This window comes from Heliangelus exortis, chromosome 7 (genome assembly GCF_036169615.1).
Source record: "Heliangelus exortis chromosome 7, bHelExo1.hap1, whole genome shotgun sequence".
Taxonomy (NCBI): Eukaryota; Metazoa; Chordata; class Aves; order Apodiformes; family Trochilidae; genus Heliangelus; species Heliangelus exortis.
The window spans coordinates 22,652,494-22,669,330 of record NC_092428.1 but is presented as its reverse complement, the minus strand read 5'-3'; the positions used below and the strand labels follow the sequence as shown (position 1 = coordinate 22,669,330).

The 16,837-nt window shown below is 38.7% G+C and overlaps 1 protein-coding gene across 2 annotated transcripts in view; it reads right to left on the bottom strand.

Moving 5' to 3' along the window:
* Positions 1-16,837, bottom strand: part of RASGEF1A (RasGEF domain family member 1A) — a 144,634-nt gene that overhangs the window by 68,836 nt on the left and 58,961 nt on the right. The window contains exon 1 of one of the 2 annotated variants that reach the window (XM_071749327.1): positions 3,627-3,827. The exons of the other annotated variant lie outside the window; for it this stretch is intronic. The gene's annotated coding sequence lies outside the window, so the exon portion shown is untranslated. Of the gene's footprint in view, positions 1-3,626; positions 3,828-16,837 lie in introns of those variants that run through there. 2 annotated transcript variants of the gene reach the window in all.

Genomic DNA, 16,837 nt, shown 5'->3' with positions numbered 1-16,837 from the left:
TTTAATAATTCTGACAAGTTATTGATTTGCTTTTACAGCTCCCTTTCTCTCTTGCTAACTGTCAGTGCAAGGGCATTTTGACTTGGAAATGTAAGAAAGTAAAATGCCTGACTTTGCTTTTATTGATACCTGATTTTTAGAGGCCTGGTAGAACTGGCTGTAGTATGAGGCAAATTTTTTGTTTGTTGTGCTGATGAATCAGACATTCTTACTTTGTGTATTAGAAAAATAAAGTAAGAAATTTATATTCAATTTCATACAGCTATTTTCAAATACAGAAATTGCCTAGCTGCCATTTTTCACAAGACCAAAAATAAAATACTATGTTGTTTTGCAGTCAGGTGTTTTGCCTCCTTTGCTAGAAAGCCTTTTTGTCATCTGCCATGCATTTCTACCCACTTTTTCTATCTGAGCTGACTGGGTTGAGGAGCTGATAGATCTCTGTGTGGAAAGGTATCATTATCATAAAGAACAGAAGGAGAAGACCTTTGCTCACAGTCTTAGCTGAGAGGCCAAGGAGTAATTCCGCACAAACTTAGACCATCCTTGCAATTTTTCAGAGCAGCAGGAGGGCAATGAGAGCAACTTGCTCTCAGGATGCCTGTGCTGTGTCTGTCATGTAGATAAAAAGGCTGCTTTATTCACAGTAGCCATCAGTTTGTCACTTCCCATACATATTAAAATTCACCTTGAAATGTAGCAGATTTATTCTTAGCAGCTCTGCAAAAGCCCATAGGTGCAAAAGCAAAAAAGTGCAAGAACTTCTCATATGTTTTGCTGGTTTTGAGAGATGGCATAAATTACTTCTGAAAATTTTATGCACTGTATCTAATGAAAAGTTCTTTGTAGTGTGAGGTTAAACTCTGACAAAAATCCTTATGATCATTTTTGGTGTTCATTGCTCCACAGAGGCATTCCACAAGGTCATCTAAAAGAGTTTAGTACAGAGCTGATAAGATCCTGTAAACTTCTGTAAATGACCTCTTACAGAAAACAAGAGTATACTTAGCCTTGATGCATTATGAGTTTCCTATAAGCAACAATATCAGTGGTTTTAATATTAAACTCTTTGAAGGAGTCATAAAACTAGTTGTGCAATGATGGTTTGTGATGATGTTTGTTTAACCCTTTTTTCTTCTGGAACTTCAGCAGCACAATTGGAAGATACTGCCAATTATTATACATTATGTTTGCAATTTGAGAGAGCTGTGTTTTGCCAAGTTGTGTGGATATGAACAGCAACCATATTGTGCTGGTTCAACCAAGCACTGCTCAGTGTATAATTTTAGCCTGGTGTGGATCATTATCTTGTGCTAAAAGCTTGTTACAACCTTATTGCTATAAAGCATTAACACTGTCTGCAGACCTTCATCTCCATTAAGTCATATTCCATTATAAATGCATCTCTAATGATGCCTATTTTGTTGTGGACCAGGAAATATTTTTTTCCTCACCAAGCATTTCAATTCTATTTGCAGGGTTCTCCGTGGTAAGTAAAGGCTTATAAATTAATGCTATGTGGGAGATGCTTAAAATTAATTTTATAACTAAATCTTTCCTGTCCCTCCCCACTCCAATACTTTGATTGGAAACCTTACAGATTAATTCATTGAACTATATGGCCATGATAAGGCATAGCACACACCCTGCATGTTACACACACAGCAGTTATTGGAAATGAGAGATAACGGGGAAGTCATAAATCTCAAAAACCTGAACACAAGTTAAACTTCTACATAAAATTACTGAGTGTGTCTGTATTTCAGGGTTCTGTTGTTTTCTGTCCTATAATTTGTTCTTCTGAAAAGAAAAGCAAAATGGAAGGGTGTAAACTCTGTGTTAAACCTAGTACTGTTTGTTAAGTAAATGTGTAAAAGCTGCATGAAAACATGTTCACAGAAACCTTCAGCACAGTGATCTATTTAAAAATAGCTGCTGCACAGTAAAATAAGCCAAATACCACACATTGATATAAATGCCACCATACCTGATACTTCATGTGATAAAAGATACAGGTGAGAGAGCTGCCAGATTTACCTGCAGCTGCTAGAATTTTTGGTGTCAGAGTGCATTATAAAACTCTCACCCTCCCCCCCCCCCCCCCGGAGGCAGCACATGGGTAGTGAGTTGCTGGCAGTTGCATAAAACTGCTGATAATGGGTACTGTCATGTAGATCTAACAATAATGTTATTTCTGGCATAGTTATTCCTCTCGGAGCTTCACTAAAGTATAGCAAAAGAGGTTTTCTGGAGAGAGGGGGGAAAAAAAAAGGGGGGAAAAAAGGAGAGAGATGCCATCCATCCTTTCATTGGAATGGGGAAAAAAAAGACCCAGTTGAGGAAGATAGGAGGTGCAGTGATAGTTAATTCACCAGTACCACCTAGGGGTCCTGCATGGGAAATGAGGGATTAATCACACCCAGATTGACACTGTAGAGAGGGATGAAAGTGGTGAAGGTGTCACTAGTAACCAGTTCATTTAGAAGCTAAGGCAAGCAACAGGTGCCAGTGCTCTGCTTCTCCCAGTGCCCAAACCCTTAAAAATGTCAGGGAGCCATCAAGGATCACTGAAATCCCAGCCAGCACTTCACTGAAGGAACATGGTCATGGCTGTAGGGAATGCATTACTGGGATTATTGTAATGGGATTTGATTGTTCTGGGTCTGAAATGCTGCACAGCATGAGGCAGTCCCTAGGAAAAAGCACCTGCTGAGAAATGATGTAGATGTAATCTCTTTGGCATCATGTGGGTTTTGTACATGAAGATTATTGGGAATTTGGAAGAAGCCTAAATTTTCCTGCAAGCCCAGGTGAAGCTAATAAAGTAGCTCTCTCTGGGTTAAAATCTTTAGCTGATTGTTTTTGTTGAAGGTAAGGGGTAAAATTTAAGCCATATAAAAAGACAAATATTTTGACCATTTTTGCTGCTTGACTGTCTTTTCCGAGGTATGTTTCAGAAGTTGCATTTCTTAAATAAACAAGTGAACCTAAAACTGTATTAAGGTCTCCATAAGACAGAAAGTTTCATTAGGACCCAAGCCTCATTACTCCCTTCCTAATAATCTCGGTTAAAAGGATGTTTTAGAGCCTCTATTTTACACTCAAAAATTAGTCTTTTCCTGCATCTTAGAATAATAGAGAAAAAAAAAAAAAGACTTCTTTCTCCTTGAGAGATTACCTGCTTCAGCACCCTACAATGAACAGGATCAGATTTACCTACAGATTTCCTGGTGGACATTTTTTCTAAGCTATTTGCAAATATCAAGAAAACGCTTTAAGAACTCTGTTTAACATTTTGATGTAACTAGAGACTGTTTTCTGTAAGGACCCTCTTCCTATTCCTCAGCCCTCTTTCCCCTGTGTAATACCCAGTGGGTGGGTTCCTCTCTCTGCTCTGCAAACTTGCACTCTTTTTGTCACCCCAAGGCTGTGTCAGTAGCTGAGCTCTTCAAGTGACTCAGTAAGAACAGATCAACATTTTCACACTATGTAACTGCAACGTTTCTTGCTGCAGATAGAGATAACACTTTTGTGGCTGCCTCTTTCCTCCCCTTCCTAACCAGAAGTGTTCGTGAGGCCATTGAGAATAATTATTCCTGTCCACTTTAGGGCAATTTTTTACTTACCAGCAAATGAAGCGTGGTGCTCTTTAAATGAAACAATGCAGTTGCATTTCCCAAAATGTGTTTTCCTTTCTGCTTCTCTCTGCTGGGCACTGTCTCTATCCTTTTGTGCTCTCTGAAGAGCTCCAGTTTGAGCCCAGTATCCCATTTGGATGTATTGACAAGAAGGGCATGACTACCTCCTCTGCCTTGCATATAGCATATAATATTCCTGTCATTACCTACCAGAACTGCTTTTATTTTTTTCTGCAGTGTTATATAATTGCCTCAGCTATGATTCACAGCAGCTCTCTGGTAGCTTTCAGCAGTTGCTGCAGTGTAGGCTGAACATTTTCCTCCTTCACGTTTTAAAATATTTTATTCTCTCCTTTGATCCAGTGGATTTACATGTGTGCTTTCCACACCCCAACTTATCTTTCAGAGAACTCAGACATATAAGATGCAACTAGTGGTACACACTGGTCTTCCCAGAGAAACTACTTGTAAATATTAACACTGAAGTGGTTATAAACTGTTTTTAAAATAAATTGCTGTTCAGGTCAAAGGTATATGTGATTATGAGGTCAGCTGAGTTGAAAATCCAGTTGTGGCTGAGGAAGGACATTTTTCACACACCAAGCACTTTCTTGTAGGGGAAGTATAGAAGTGACTTGAGTCTTACTGCTATAAACTTAATGGTTGCATTAACTCAGTCTGAAAGGTTGGGAGTTCCACAGGTTATCAAAACTCTCATCTTTGCCATAAGATTATGCAGACCAGGCAAAGATTATCTTGACCTTGAAACTGAATTCTGCTGTTTATAATGATATTGAAGCTCAGTCACAATTGCCTAACAAAGTATCTCATATGTCTCATGGGGTCTGGCCTTCTGCTTTCTTTAGGAAATCTTATTAGCAGCAAAAGTACCAAAGAGCTGTCCTTCCCCCCCCCCCCCCCCCCCCCCTTTTGTTTCTCTTTTTCAAGTATAACTTGTGCTTCACTGGAACTGAGGGGGGGAAAAGGCTAATAGGGTTTTTAAATTCTTGCTTGGAGGTTTCTAAACTATAGCTTATGTGTGAGTATATTCCATTAGCAACCACTTGACCAGTTCTGCTGCTTACCTTGCTGTGCAAATCAGTCCTAATGTGTTTAATCTTGTGGCTTTCTTCCTCTTGAGATACCCAGTTGCCCAAATGTTACATGGCACAGTGAATCAGCAAGTGGCTTCCTGTGATGCTGTTTGTTTGAGAAATATCCCCTTCAGTGTCTGCCTACATTAGTAAAACATCATTTATCTAGATTAGAGCATTAGTATTTCCTGCCCAAGGGATAAACCCCCTTGGATCATTGTACACCAGAGAAATCCCTATCCCTTCACTATGTCAGCTATGTAAACACATCTTCTCTGAGCTTCCAGTATCTAAATATTGTTAAAGAAGTTCTGTGGTTACAATAAATGAAGAATAGAAATATGTAAACTCTGCTGCCTTAATGACAACTAGTGGCACTCTGAGACTTCCAAAGAATTTTTTCAGTCTGAATGGCTCAGTTTCTATCTTAACTATTTATTTTATTTTTTTTTTCCTCAGATTACAGCTACTTTTGGTGCCCCAGTTATTCTGTTTTTTAAACTATCTATAGTAAGTGCACGCTGGAAAAATATACACCTTAATGTGTCCAGTCATGCTTAAGAGAAAAATCTGCATTTGTGGAGAAGTCCTGCAAGATTGGAGAGAATGTGGCTTAGGAGATCAACCTGCTTAAGTTTCTGCCTTAGATTCAGGAACATCAGGACAAATATATCAAAATTAAACTGTTATAATGTCTGCTAAGCAAAGAGGAGACAATCCTTGCTTAATGTAAGTGGGCACATCAGCTGAACAGCCTGGTTACAATCCAGTATCAAAACACAACTGTGAGAATTAGTCATTTGGTTAAAAAACTGGAACCCCTGCCTCATCAGACTAAGTTTGTTGTGGTGTTCTGCCCTAACATTGTCTCACTTGAACAGTCCAGGTCTGGATAAAACAAGTATTTCAGAAACTTAGGGTTTTTTTCTGTATTATTCACTCAGGCAATGTGTTTTTCTTTCCTTTAACAAAGAATAAATAGATAAGCAAGCTATTTTTAAAGTTCTTTTGAGCTTTTGAAAAAGTTAAGGCACGTTGCAATTTGTCACTGAAAAGCATGGATAGATGTCAAAAGAGGGACTTGTATGTTTCTCTAAGGGATTTCACCTTTTTTCCATTTAAAAAGGTATTTTTGTCCTTTTCATATAATCATTCAACAGTTTCTGTAACAAAATGCTGAAAAAGGAAAATATGAGAAAGAATCCCTGTGCAATTTAGAGTTTGCTGTTGTATTTCTCTTATTTTCTCAGCCATATTTTGGATGTTTGAGGCTGTATGGTATAGTTCTGTAAGAAGGCTGGGGTGTTTTTCTTCAAAGAAATCTTGTGTCATGCTCCTTCAGTTTCTTTAACCTGGAAGTGACTTATCAGTTTTGATTTTTTGCCACAGGGAGCAGTTATTTCTCTTTATATTAAAAAAAAATTAAGAAGCCAAAACCATTTGAAATATTTGGCAAATGAAGGACTTTAAACTAGTGCCTTCAGAAACTTATGTAATGGGTTGATGTTTTCTTTCTTCTCTTGCTTTTCATGTTTTAAAAATAATGGAGAAAATAAGCAAACATGACAAAACCTTTCAGAATGGAAGAGAGGAACATAAAATCTTGTTAAAGTCTACAGGGAAAATTCAATTCTGTTGATTTGTCCTCCAAGACCAATATGGACTTTTTAATTCCAACCAAGTAAGAAGCAGCAGCTTTGAAGATAGTGGTGGAGACAGGGGGATTTTGAGAGAGAATCCTAGGATTTATTGGGTCATACCCTAATAACCACCACCTTAGCACACTCTGTGGATTATGATTTTATATTCCTTTTTTTCTTCACATGTAAGACAGGAAGGTATATGATCCATTTTTGCTCAGTAAAAATTTGTTCCAGATTTCTCAGTCTAATTAAATGAGAGAGAATAAGTGATTTGGCAACCATGGCTCACAGTACAAAAATATAATGGCAAAAATTCAATGTGTCTGCATATATTCTATGTTTTTGTGATTCAGGTAGGTGTTTGCATGTGTAAGTGATCAAGATAGTGCCTCTTTAATATGTGTTGTTTCAATCTTTGTAACTGGTTATCTTTTTCCCCTTCCCCCTCCAATTTTTGATCAATACAGAATGCAAAATGTCACTGAACCATAGGTAGGCTCTTGAAGCTATTAATGCAAATTCCTCACGTGTTTCAGAGGGAAGTGTTTGACGTGCACCATCAGTTTATGCAGTGTCTTTCTCTTCCACAATGCTGCAACTTGTTTAATGGTTTGTTGTTTAGCATTACCACCAAAAAACCAAATGTTTAACAGTCCTGGCTGATTCAGTGTTACTCTTCCAGCAGTTTAGCAAAGAGACTCTTAACATTAAGCCAATCACTATACAAAATCTGTGGTGGAAACACAGCTTGAAGACTGGGATGCTGTTGTTTTCATGCTCAAATGCTGTATACTGTAAGCTTAACCTTACTTTTTCCTTAGTTTCTGATACCCTGGATTGCAATTTTTCATTGACTGCTAAAAGGAAATTATTTCACATGCAGTTCCATGTAGCTAAGAACAAGGGGGACTCGGTCATCTGTGTGATGTTCTGAAAAGTCAATTTATTTGGGAGAGAAGTAATAGGTGATTCTTTCTCTGGAGCTGCATTGAGCTGCAGTGAAGTTATATTTCTGTTGTTCTCAGCTCTGTGTTCTCTGAGGTACCCAACAAATATCTGAGAGAATGAAGATGCAGAAAAGGTCAGAGGTTTTCTTCACTACTGTAGGTCTGTTCAGGACCTCCAGTGGAAAGAATCATAGAATCATAGAATTGGCTGGGTTGGAAGGGACCTCAGAGATCATCAAGTCCAACCCTTGATCCACTCCCGCTGCAGTTCCCAGCCCATGGCACTGAGTGCCACATCCAGGCTCTTTTTAAATATCTCCAGGGATGGAGAATCCACCACTTCCTTGGGCAGCCCATTCCAATGTCTGATCACCCTCTCAGTAAAGAAATTCTTTCTAATGTCCAACCTAAACCTCCCCTGGCACAACTTGAGACCTCTTGTACCCTCTTGTCTTGCTGAGAGTTGCCTGGGAAAAGGGACTGACCCCCACGGGAGGAAAATAGCAATGTACTATGCCCCTTAAAATGAAGCAAGGGACAAGAGAGGCTTTCTAGCTCCCACTTTGTAGTATTGCAGTCAGAGTGTTTTCCAAATAAAAAGATTTATTAAGATATGTGAATATATTTAAAAAATGTAGTTGCCATAGATGTAGCAGCAGCGTGGAGTATTTGATATAAGGACATATATTTATGCAAGGGAGTTCATAAATCTCTCCATTAGGACTGACAAATGTGTGCACAGTCTGGCACCACATAAAGTGGTTGCTGCTGCCTCATTTAGTTTGGATCTATATCCTCTCCTCCCCTTCCTCACTCACTGAGCTGCTTCCATATTTTCTCAGCAAGACTTCACTTAGATCCATAACTGTTCCTGAATGATGTTTCAGAGCCTGAAATGGTACTTCAGCAGCAAGGCTGAGCCTTTTTTCAGTGCAGTGCTATTTAGCATGGCCCTGGTGGGTGGTGTTCCTGCATTAGGCAGAAGGGTCATTTCAATATCAGTATCAATATTTAATGCAGTAGTGCAATGCCAAATCACTGAACTGCCTTCTGCACGAGATGTTTCTTATTCAGAGTGGATCAGAATTTTACTGTGCAATTTAGATTCTACTTTGGTTGACCTCTTCTTGAGCCACTCATCCCATCAACTACTTATTTTTCAGGGAATGGTATAACCTTTTCAGATTAAAGGTACACAATCAGTCTTTTTCTCAGATTTGGATGCTGGTTGCACATAAGCAAACACCCAGCCTTCTTACTACTAAACAAACTTTGTTGTCATTAAATGAGTAGCAGGCCTGAAGTAAATCATCTTGAAGGTATTGTACATTTCTTCAAATGCAGATGAATCACTCCTATCCTTCTGAATTAAAACATGAAGAAGAAAGCAGCAGAGCAATGCTGCTTCTGATCTTACTAAAGAAAACCATTTTAGCCTGGAAAAGAAAGTTAAATTCCTTTGATTGGTGCCATATGCTTCAGATTATAATAGGCTTTTTTGTTTCCTCTTAGCTGGATCAAACTGAATTTATCAGAGAGGGTTAGAAAGAAAATTATCAGTTTGCTCTGTCAGAATATCTTCATTTTTCTATCAGTTGTGGTGTCTTCCTGGTACAGTGAGAACTGACTCCAGGGTTAACAGCAACAGCACAACTGAACTTCAACCCTTACCTTGAAATTGGTTGTGGAACTCGTGTCTGTTTGTCCTTTTGGACAGGGGAATAGGACATATGTCTCCAGCTTGGCTAATATGCTGGTATTGAGGCTGAAATGTTATACAATACATATATAATATACAATATTACTGTATTGGTAAAATGTACAAGCACCACCCCCACCTCAGAGAATAATGAGGGTGTTAACATTTCTTTCTTATTTATCTTCATTTTTTTCCCCAGTAAGATTGCCATATGAATCATCTACACTACAGAGTTGGATCAAAATTATTATTTCAATGTTAACTTTGAATGCTCAGCAAGGTTTGATCTGGACTATTGCATGTTTTGGAGAGACATCAGAGAGTCTGCTTGGTCTGTCAGACTAAAGAGGAGTTTATTGACATTGTCTATACTGATATAAAAGCAGTTATAAAGGTAAATAAAAAATACAAGCAAACAATGCTACTGCATGTCCTGCTATGTGACTATGCTGAAATACCCACTGTGAATTAAAAAGCAAACAAACCACCAAAAAACAAAACAATAACCAAAAAAACAAAAAACAAAAAACAAAAAACCAAAAAAAAAACCAACAAAGGAAACCACAGTAATTGTACTGATTTTGCAGCAGTAAAAAAATTTGCATTAGGGTATTTGCAAAAGAAATAAGAGAAAACACTGGGTCCTGTAGCTCTGGTCCTATGGTCACCCACTCCTTGTGATTTCATGAAGAATCTTATCTGGTTGAATGTGTCTCTAGAAGTGTGTTTAACAGGTTGTACACCTGTGTCTAATTGAAGAGATATTAACTGCTTAGGACCTAATAAACCTAAGAATATCTGAGATACCTAAGGGAAACACTGAAGTCTCTATCAAGGTTATGTTCTTTGTACTCTGTGTTATTGTTTAATTTTAAGCAAAACTCCAGCAGCCATGGGTGTTGGGAAAAGAATAGAGATGGCTGCTATAGAAGCATTGCCATGGAAATAACTTTCTCCAGATGTAATAAGCATACTTCCAATTGTGCATTATTGATTGATAATAAAGCATATTAAAAAAGAAAGAAAAAAGAAAAATGAACTTACTTGAGAAATAGGCAATAATAAATGTTTTTAGGGTAATGAAACAAGATGCTGGGGTTGGATAGAAAGCCTGCGTTTTTTATTTTTTTTTTAGAGTGGGCAGTAACACAATTATCAGGTGACTGGTGTTGGAACATTTTCAAAAATTCAGATGGTACAGAAGGATCAAAATTGGTGTTGGTGGTAGCATGTTGCAATTCATTTCCTAAAATCAGTGTGCAAGAAATCTCTTTTCAACACTGTCTGGTTGGGCTTTTACCCCTGGATTTCAATTGTGCCTGTTGTTATTCAGTAGGGTCATCTAGTAACTGTTTTAGCTAAAGAATCTGCCATGATTTATATAGAAATGGGCTACTCTTCATTCTGCTTTTAATTGCAAAAGAGTAGATAAGTTCTGTTCTTCAGCGAATGGATAACAGAATCAATACAAATGTGACAGAGTTTGGGAAGTGTTCATTAGTGGAAGCATTTGTTATTTTTAATTCCTACAAATTTAATTTACAAATATCTGAGAATAGCGTTTCCCTGTTTTTTCTGTCACAATGCTCAGAAAGCCTAAAAGCTATTTTCAGGCACTTAGAAGTTTTATTTAATTCCATTTCATTGTTTTTCAATTCCTTTTTTAATCTTAAAATGTGGGAAGGTTGAGAGCAGAGATGTACCCTATCTTATTTTTTAGTCTGCCCAAACCACTAAGAGTCTTTTTATATATGGCTTTTAGACTTCCCAAAGTCTACAATAATTGGTTTTAGATTTCTGAAAATGTGGTAAGAGATTTAAGTCTCCCCATTTTCTGTACTCTACTGGATGGAAGTAAAAGGAAACATTTTAGAGTACAAAAGTGTTGTTACAGCTAACTGGCTGAAAGCACTGTCATAAGACATTACCTAAGGCAAGTAATTTATCTTTTGTTCAAATAACTATTAGGAAGACAATTCTGTTGCCTCAACAAAGGTAACAAGAGAAAGGCAAGACAATTCTTGCTAATGGAATGTCTTCTTTTTATGGAAATTAGTCTGATTTTGACAACTGTTTTTTACAGGATTGTTGAATCAGAGCAGTTCATCATTACCCCTGCATGTCTCCTGTTGCATCCCAACAGACACATAAAAGTCTGACTGGGTACAGGAATCATTTCAGATGTTTTAGGAATGAGAAAATCTCCTGCTTCTTTGTTATTGGGATAAATGCTATGTACTTGATCCTGAATTGGGTGAGAGGAGTCCTTCAGCTATCAGTTCATTCCCTCCACAAACACAGAGTATTTTAGGGATGTCAATTTTCCCCTCTATTTCTTTGTTGTCTTTTCCAGCTGAGGAAAGGCGTTGGCTATGGGCACACAGATAAGATATGCAGAAGCAGGATCCTGAACTTTGAGCACTGACAAAAAAGGAAAACCCAAGTTAATGCATTTCCACAAATCCTCACAGAACTGCCCTTAAAAGACAAAGTGGGGTTAGGTTTTTTTTCCTAGGATTTTTGCCCTTTCCTTTAGGTGTGCCCTGTAACTGTAAGAAACAAGCCACTCCTATTTTGCTGCCTTTGCCCTTTATTAGAATTCTGTACCTCTAGTTCTATGAGCTGTTGACTGTACTCACATCTTTTAGTTAAAGCAGGCAGAAAAAAAACCCACTAAAAAATCCAAACTGTTCAGGTTTGGCGTTTTTTTAACCAGTTTTTCTACAAAAGCTTCAAAAATGCCTAATTCATTAGAAAAAATGAACAAGTCAGATGTGCTGCTTTTTAGATACCGTGAGGCACTGCCTTTCTCTGAAGTACTTCAATACCCTGGTTGCCATGGCAAGAGAGAAAAAAGGGAAAAAATTCCTGCAGCGAATACCTTTATAACTCCAAAATCATCACTCAGCAGGGCTGTGTGCTTAATAACTCATAAAAAAAAAAACCACTGTGGATTTTTCAGAAGGCTGGGAAGGAATTTCTCCACTGATTTGTCTCGTTCTGTTCAGCTGATTGCACATGCTGCTGAAGAGCAGAGGTGAGCAGGAGAAGTGGCTACAGGATGGGGTGATTTTGAGCTTTGTGGTGGGTGAGAACATCTTCAAACCTTGAGGCAAAAAGGACCTGGTTGCCTGGCACAGATCAGAGGAGGGTGGAGGGAGCTCTGCAGCTCCAAGAATTGTGGGTCGTGTGGGAGGACAGGAAGACTCTTGGTGTCCCTTGTGCATCCTCATGAGGAAGAGGAGGAGGAGAGACTGGGCAAGCATTGCTTTTCAGCCTGGGGATGATTTTTTTAGCTGATAGAGTTGAAAGCCTCACACAGAGGCTCAAAGGGTCCCTGAACCCATATCCCTTGTTGCTCCAAAGAAGGCTGAAGATGCTCCTCACATCTGTCACTGGTCACCTTTCACAGCCACGAGCTGTCCCTTCTGGGCCAGTCCCTTCTGGCCTTGAGTATCTGTTATGGCATCTGGAAATACCCAATATTTCCAAAAGCTCTGTGCTTGATGCTGGAAGTGGAGGAACTCTTTTACTCAGTGAGTAGAGGGCACAGATCTCCTGTACCTTGTCAATGTCCTCATGAATTTAAAAATATCCCAAGTCCTTGTAAGCCTTGTCATTTTGGAAGCTTTTCCAAGGCAGCCTGACCCAGAGGCACTTGGTACCAATAAATCTTGTTAGTACTTGGAACATTTCTCAGAGTTCAGGTTGAGACCTGCAGTTGGGTGATGGCAGTTTGAGATTTTCAGTGATAGATGAGAGTGCCCACAGTCATAACAACTCGATGCAGCATCCCACTGCTAGCACCATCTGCTGCAATTTTTAAATATAGAAGGGGATTTTTCTTAGTCAGCAGGTTTCTGTCAGAACCAGCTCTCCCTCTGAATGAAGGCCTAATCTGAGTGCCTCTGCAGAGCTTCAAACTCCATCAGCTTTCTAATGGAATAACACAACACATCTTTTCAAAGTGTTTGTCTTTTCTTAGCAAATGGAATCAATTTTTACCCTTTGGTGATTTCTGTGGCTGTGTCTGCAAAATAGTCTAAAACATTTCCTGTCTTTGCACTGTCATTTGTACTTCTATCAAGACTGATTTTAGGGTCTGAGGAGCACTCAGCTGCTGATACGTTCAGAGTTGCTTTTTTGCTTGGAATGTTGCTACCATGAAGAGGGATCTGTGACAACACCATCAAACAGCTCAGTCCCAATTTTTATTCAGTAGATGCCTCAAAAATGTGTAGGGAAGCAATGCTTAATAACCATGGCAACGGGCTGCAAAATGCCAGGTAACTTTTCTAAGATTGCTTGAGGATCTCTCAGCTAAGAATGGTGATGGTTAAACACCTTTATAAAAGCCACAGATGAAATACCTGGTTTTAAGGTGTTGCTTGTTGGTAGTTAAAAGGGTGCTGTGCAGGGACTGGCAGGTCTTTGCCAGCCTGTTATGCTGCCAGAGCATGGTAGCATCAAACTGTTGTATCACTCCCACTGGGCCAGTACCTCTGTACTGCTCAGCTGTATGGAAACCAGCTCTTTATGAACATGAGCACAAACACACTCTGAGGACACAGCAGAACCTGCTGCAGGAGCTGCAGTACATTCAGCAGACTTTCCTGAGCTGACAGGAGGGCTGACAGAGGGTTTAGGTCAATATAAGCTATCAAATAAGCTGGATAAATACTGTCAGTTTTTACTCATTCCTCCCCAGGAGAAAAATAATGTTCTGTTCCCTGCTTCCATGCTACTGCTGTACAACTTCCATGCTACTGCTGTCTCAGTGTGGGCTCAGGTGATGGCCAGGGTGTGGTACCACGTTGGTTGCTCCTTTGCCTGAGTGTGTAAGAGACAGGAGACCATCTAAGGAGTGCATAACTTCTCCTCACTCTCAGAGGTTTCCCCCCCCTCCCTTGTATCTTGGACCCTGAGGTAGATTTGACACAATAGGGATGTCCCACGGGGTTGACACCTGCAGACCACTTCTTCCTCTGATTGTTCCCCAACAGCTGTTCTGCAAACATTTCCTTCCCTTGCAGGCCCTGAAGAGCAGTTTGAAAACCTAAATGGATGAGGAATTGCTCACTGTGTAAATAAAATAGGATTTTATATATGTATCTTGTGCTTGTGCATCTCAGGAATTTAGCCTCGTCTACTTCAGAAAGATTTTACATTTATTATTAGGATATTGCTAAGCAGTTGGTTATTTTGCTGAGATGGATGCCTGTCTGTCTCCTCAAAATATTTTATGCCATGGTTATGCTGTATTGACCTGAAAGACATCAATAATTTGACCATCTGACAGATGACTTAGAAATACATATTTATTTATCTAGCAGTTCATAATGCCCCCTTCATCCTGCACATATATACCTTATATAGCTGCTGAACTGAGAATTCCATGTGTATTAAATTAAGATCTTCTGGAAAATCAGCTCCAGCAATCATTCTTCATACCTACATATCATGTCTGAAATATAAACTGAAAGAGCCAAGTCACCAGCAGAAGCCTTAGACAGCAGAATAAATGAAAGATTAATAAAACCTGAACCCCAAGACTGACAACAGACATTCTGCTCATCCTGGCTAATGTGAGTTTAAGAAGCCTGAGATTATATTGCTTGGAGAGTCTTAATGAGAAAGAGGGTGAGAACCACTTCCCAGCAGAGCAAACCTGTGGCAGGGGCTTTTTGCAGTGGGTTTGCCAGCCCTCAAGGAGACTGTAGCTTCAATGTCACTTCCTCTCTGAATAGAACATTTGCAGAATAGAAATAACAATTCCTTTTTTTTCTGCATTTACTCTTCATCAAGCCCCTCTGTATATACTTTCTGATCTTTTTTTTTTTTTTTCCCCTATACTTGTGAATGATTAGCACAGCAAGCTTCATCCCTCAAGGGCCTAAGTTGGTGCTGCAGCAGGATGCAAGACACTCCAAAACTACTGTAGCAGCAAATGTGAGTGTCTGGGCTAATTCCTAAGATTTTTTTTCTTATTTTGAAATTAGAATTCAGTATTAACCTGATACACTACATGAATGAGAAGAAGTAAGGCTCAGTATCTGTTTATTCTCAGATAAAGGAAGTCTGGCTGTGCACTCAGGCACAGGATGAGTACAAAGGGCCAGAGGGCCTCTAAGAGCAGTGGGTTCATGGGGTTGTAGGACATTCATGATAAAAAATGGACCTCAGGCAGTCCTGTAGCCTCCTGTTCACTTGTTTTGGTTTTTTGCTTTGCCAGAACCTGGTTTGGTTCAAATTTTCTGTGATCCCCTCTATGTTTCAACAGAGGAATAATATAAAGAGTATCAAATGCATTCTCTGAATGGCAGGCAACTTCATGAAGTCTTATGGGAGCTAAAATAAGCAATATTTCTTTAAATCTCCATGCTGTGTATACCGTTTTTTATCCATCTAAATCTTACATGGTACCAAACAATTATCTAAGTGCTCAGAAACAATTTCTGTAAGCAATAGCTACAGTTACTGACAAAAAGCAGAATATGTGACTCAAGTGGTTCATCACACTTCCAGTGATGCTTCCAGGCTAAGAACTGGAGTATTTAAGTGGTCAAATAACTTATAAATAAAAAGTGCATTTTATCTGTCTCTGAAACAAATTGCATTTCCAATCTAGCCTTCCTATTCATATCATTAAATTTGGTAAGATTTATATTCACCTGACCTGAGCAATGTTGAGCTGACTTCAGATGCTGGCTGGCAGGGGTGATCAAATTCTGAAATTGCAGTTGATCCATAGTAAAAAATTTACATCTCTGCCTGCTGTGAAATGGTTTGTGGAAGCTGAAATTCTCTAACAACCTCAGGAAGGAAATATTTCTAATGCTGCAGAACTGATGTAGCCATGATAATATATTGGTTCCATAGAACTCTTATCAGTAAATTCTAGCTATAAGTTGCCAGGAAGATAATGCTGGGCACTTAAGGGATTCCTATTTTTGAATCAATTTTCACAAAACTGACAGTTAATGTACTCTCTGTCCTGACAGAGTCTCTTTTGATAGGTAATCCAAAGATGAATCCACAAGGGGGAAAAACTCTTAAGCTTGTTTATTGTTAGACATCAGCAAATGGTCTCTGAATAGTGCAGGAACTTATTTCTGTAATGCATAATGCATAGCTCATTATTTTAGTTACTTCTGCATTTAATTATATATATATATATATATATATGTATCTCTATGTTCTCCTTCCCATCTACTGCCCATAATACACATACATAAGTTCAGTGCTCTAATTTCCTACTCTGAGTACATAATACCTTCCTGTCTAATTTTTTGTGTTTCTTTAAATTCAGACCAAGAGGAAAATTGATCTTACCTCCTTAGCACATTTTTAAACTCTGACATGTCAAGGATTTATAGCAATTTACTAAGACAAGGGATGATGAAAATTTCCAGGTGTTCAAATTTGGTAACTGCACACACTTATTTGGAAAAGGACTCCTAAATGCAGATGATTTCCTTTACTTTACACAAAGCTTTTCTTTGCATTCTTGACTAGAAGCCTCTCCATGTTCCTCCCTTGAGCAGAGAACTTGTCGTCTTATTATTTGAGAGCAGATCAAACCCACTCTTATTTCTTTTCCCAAGTTTGGCTTGTGCTCTGGGATGGAAACTTAAATTACACTCTACTGTGAACTATTTATTCTTTCTTAGTTGCTGTACCTGTTATTGTTTGGGTAATGCCTATTAGCAGGGGAAGTTATTTTGATATAGTAGATCTCTGTGCTTTTTTTTTTTTTTTTTAATACAAACATCTGAGGAATTAAAATTGTCATCTTGGTTTTACTATATCAACTGTA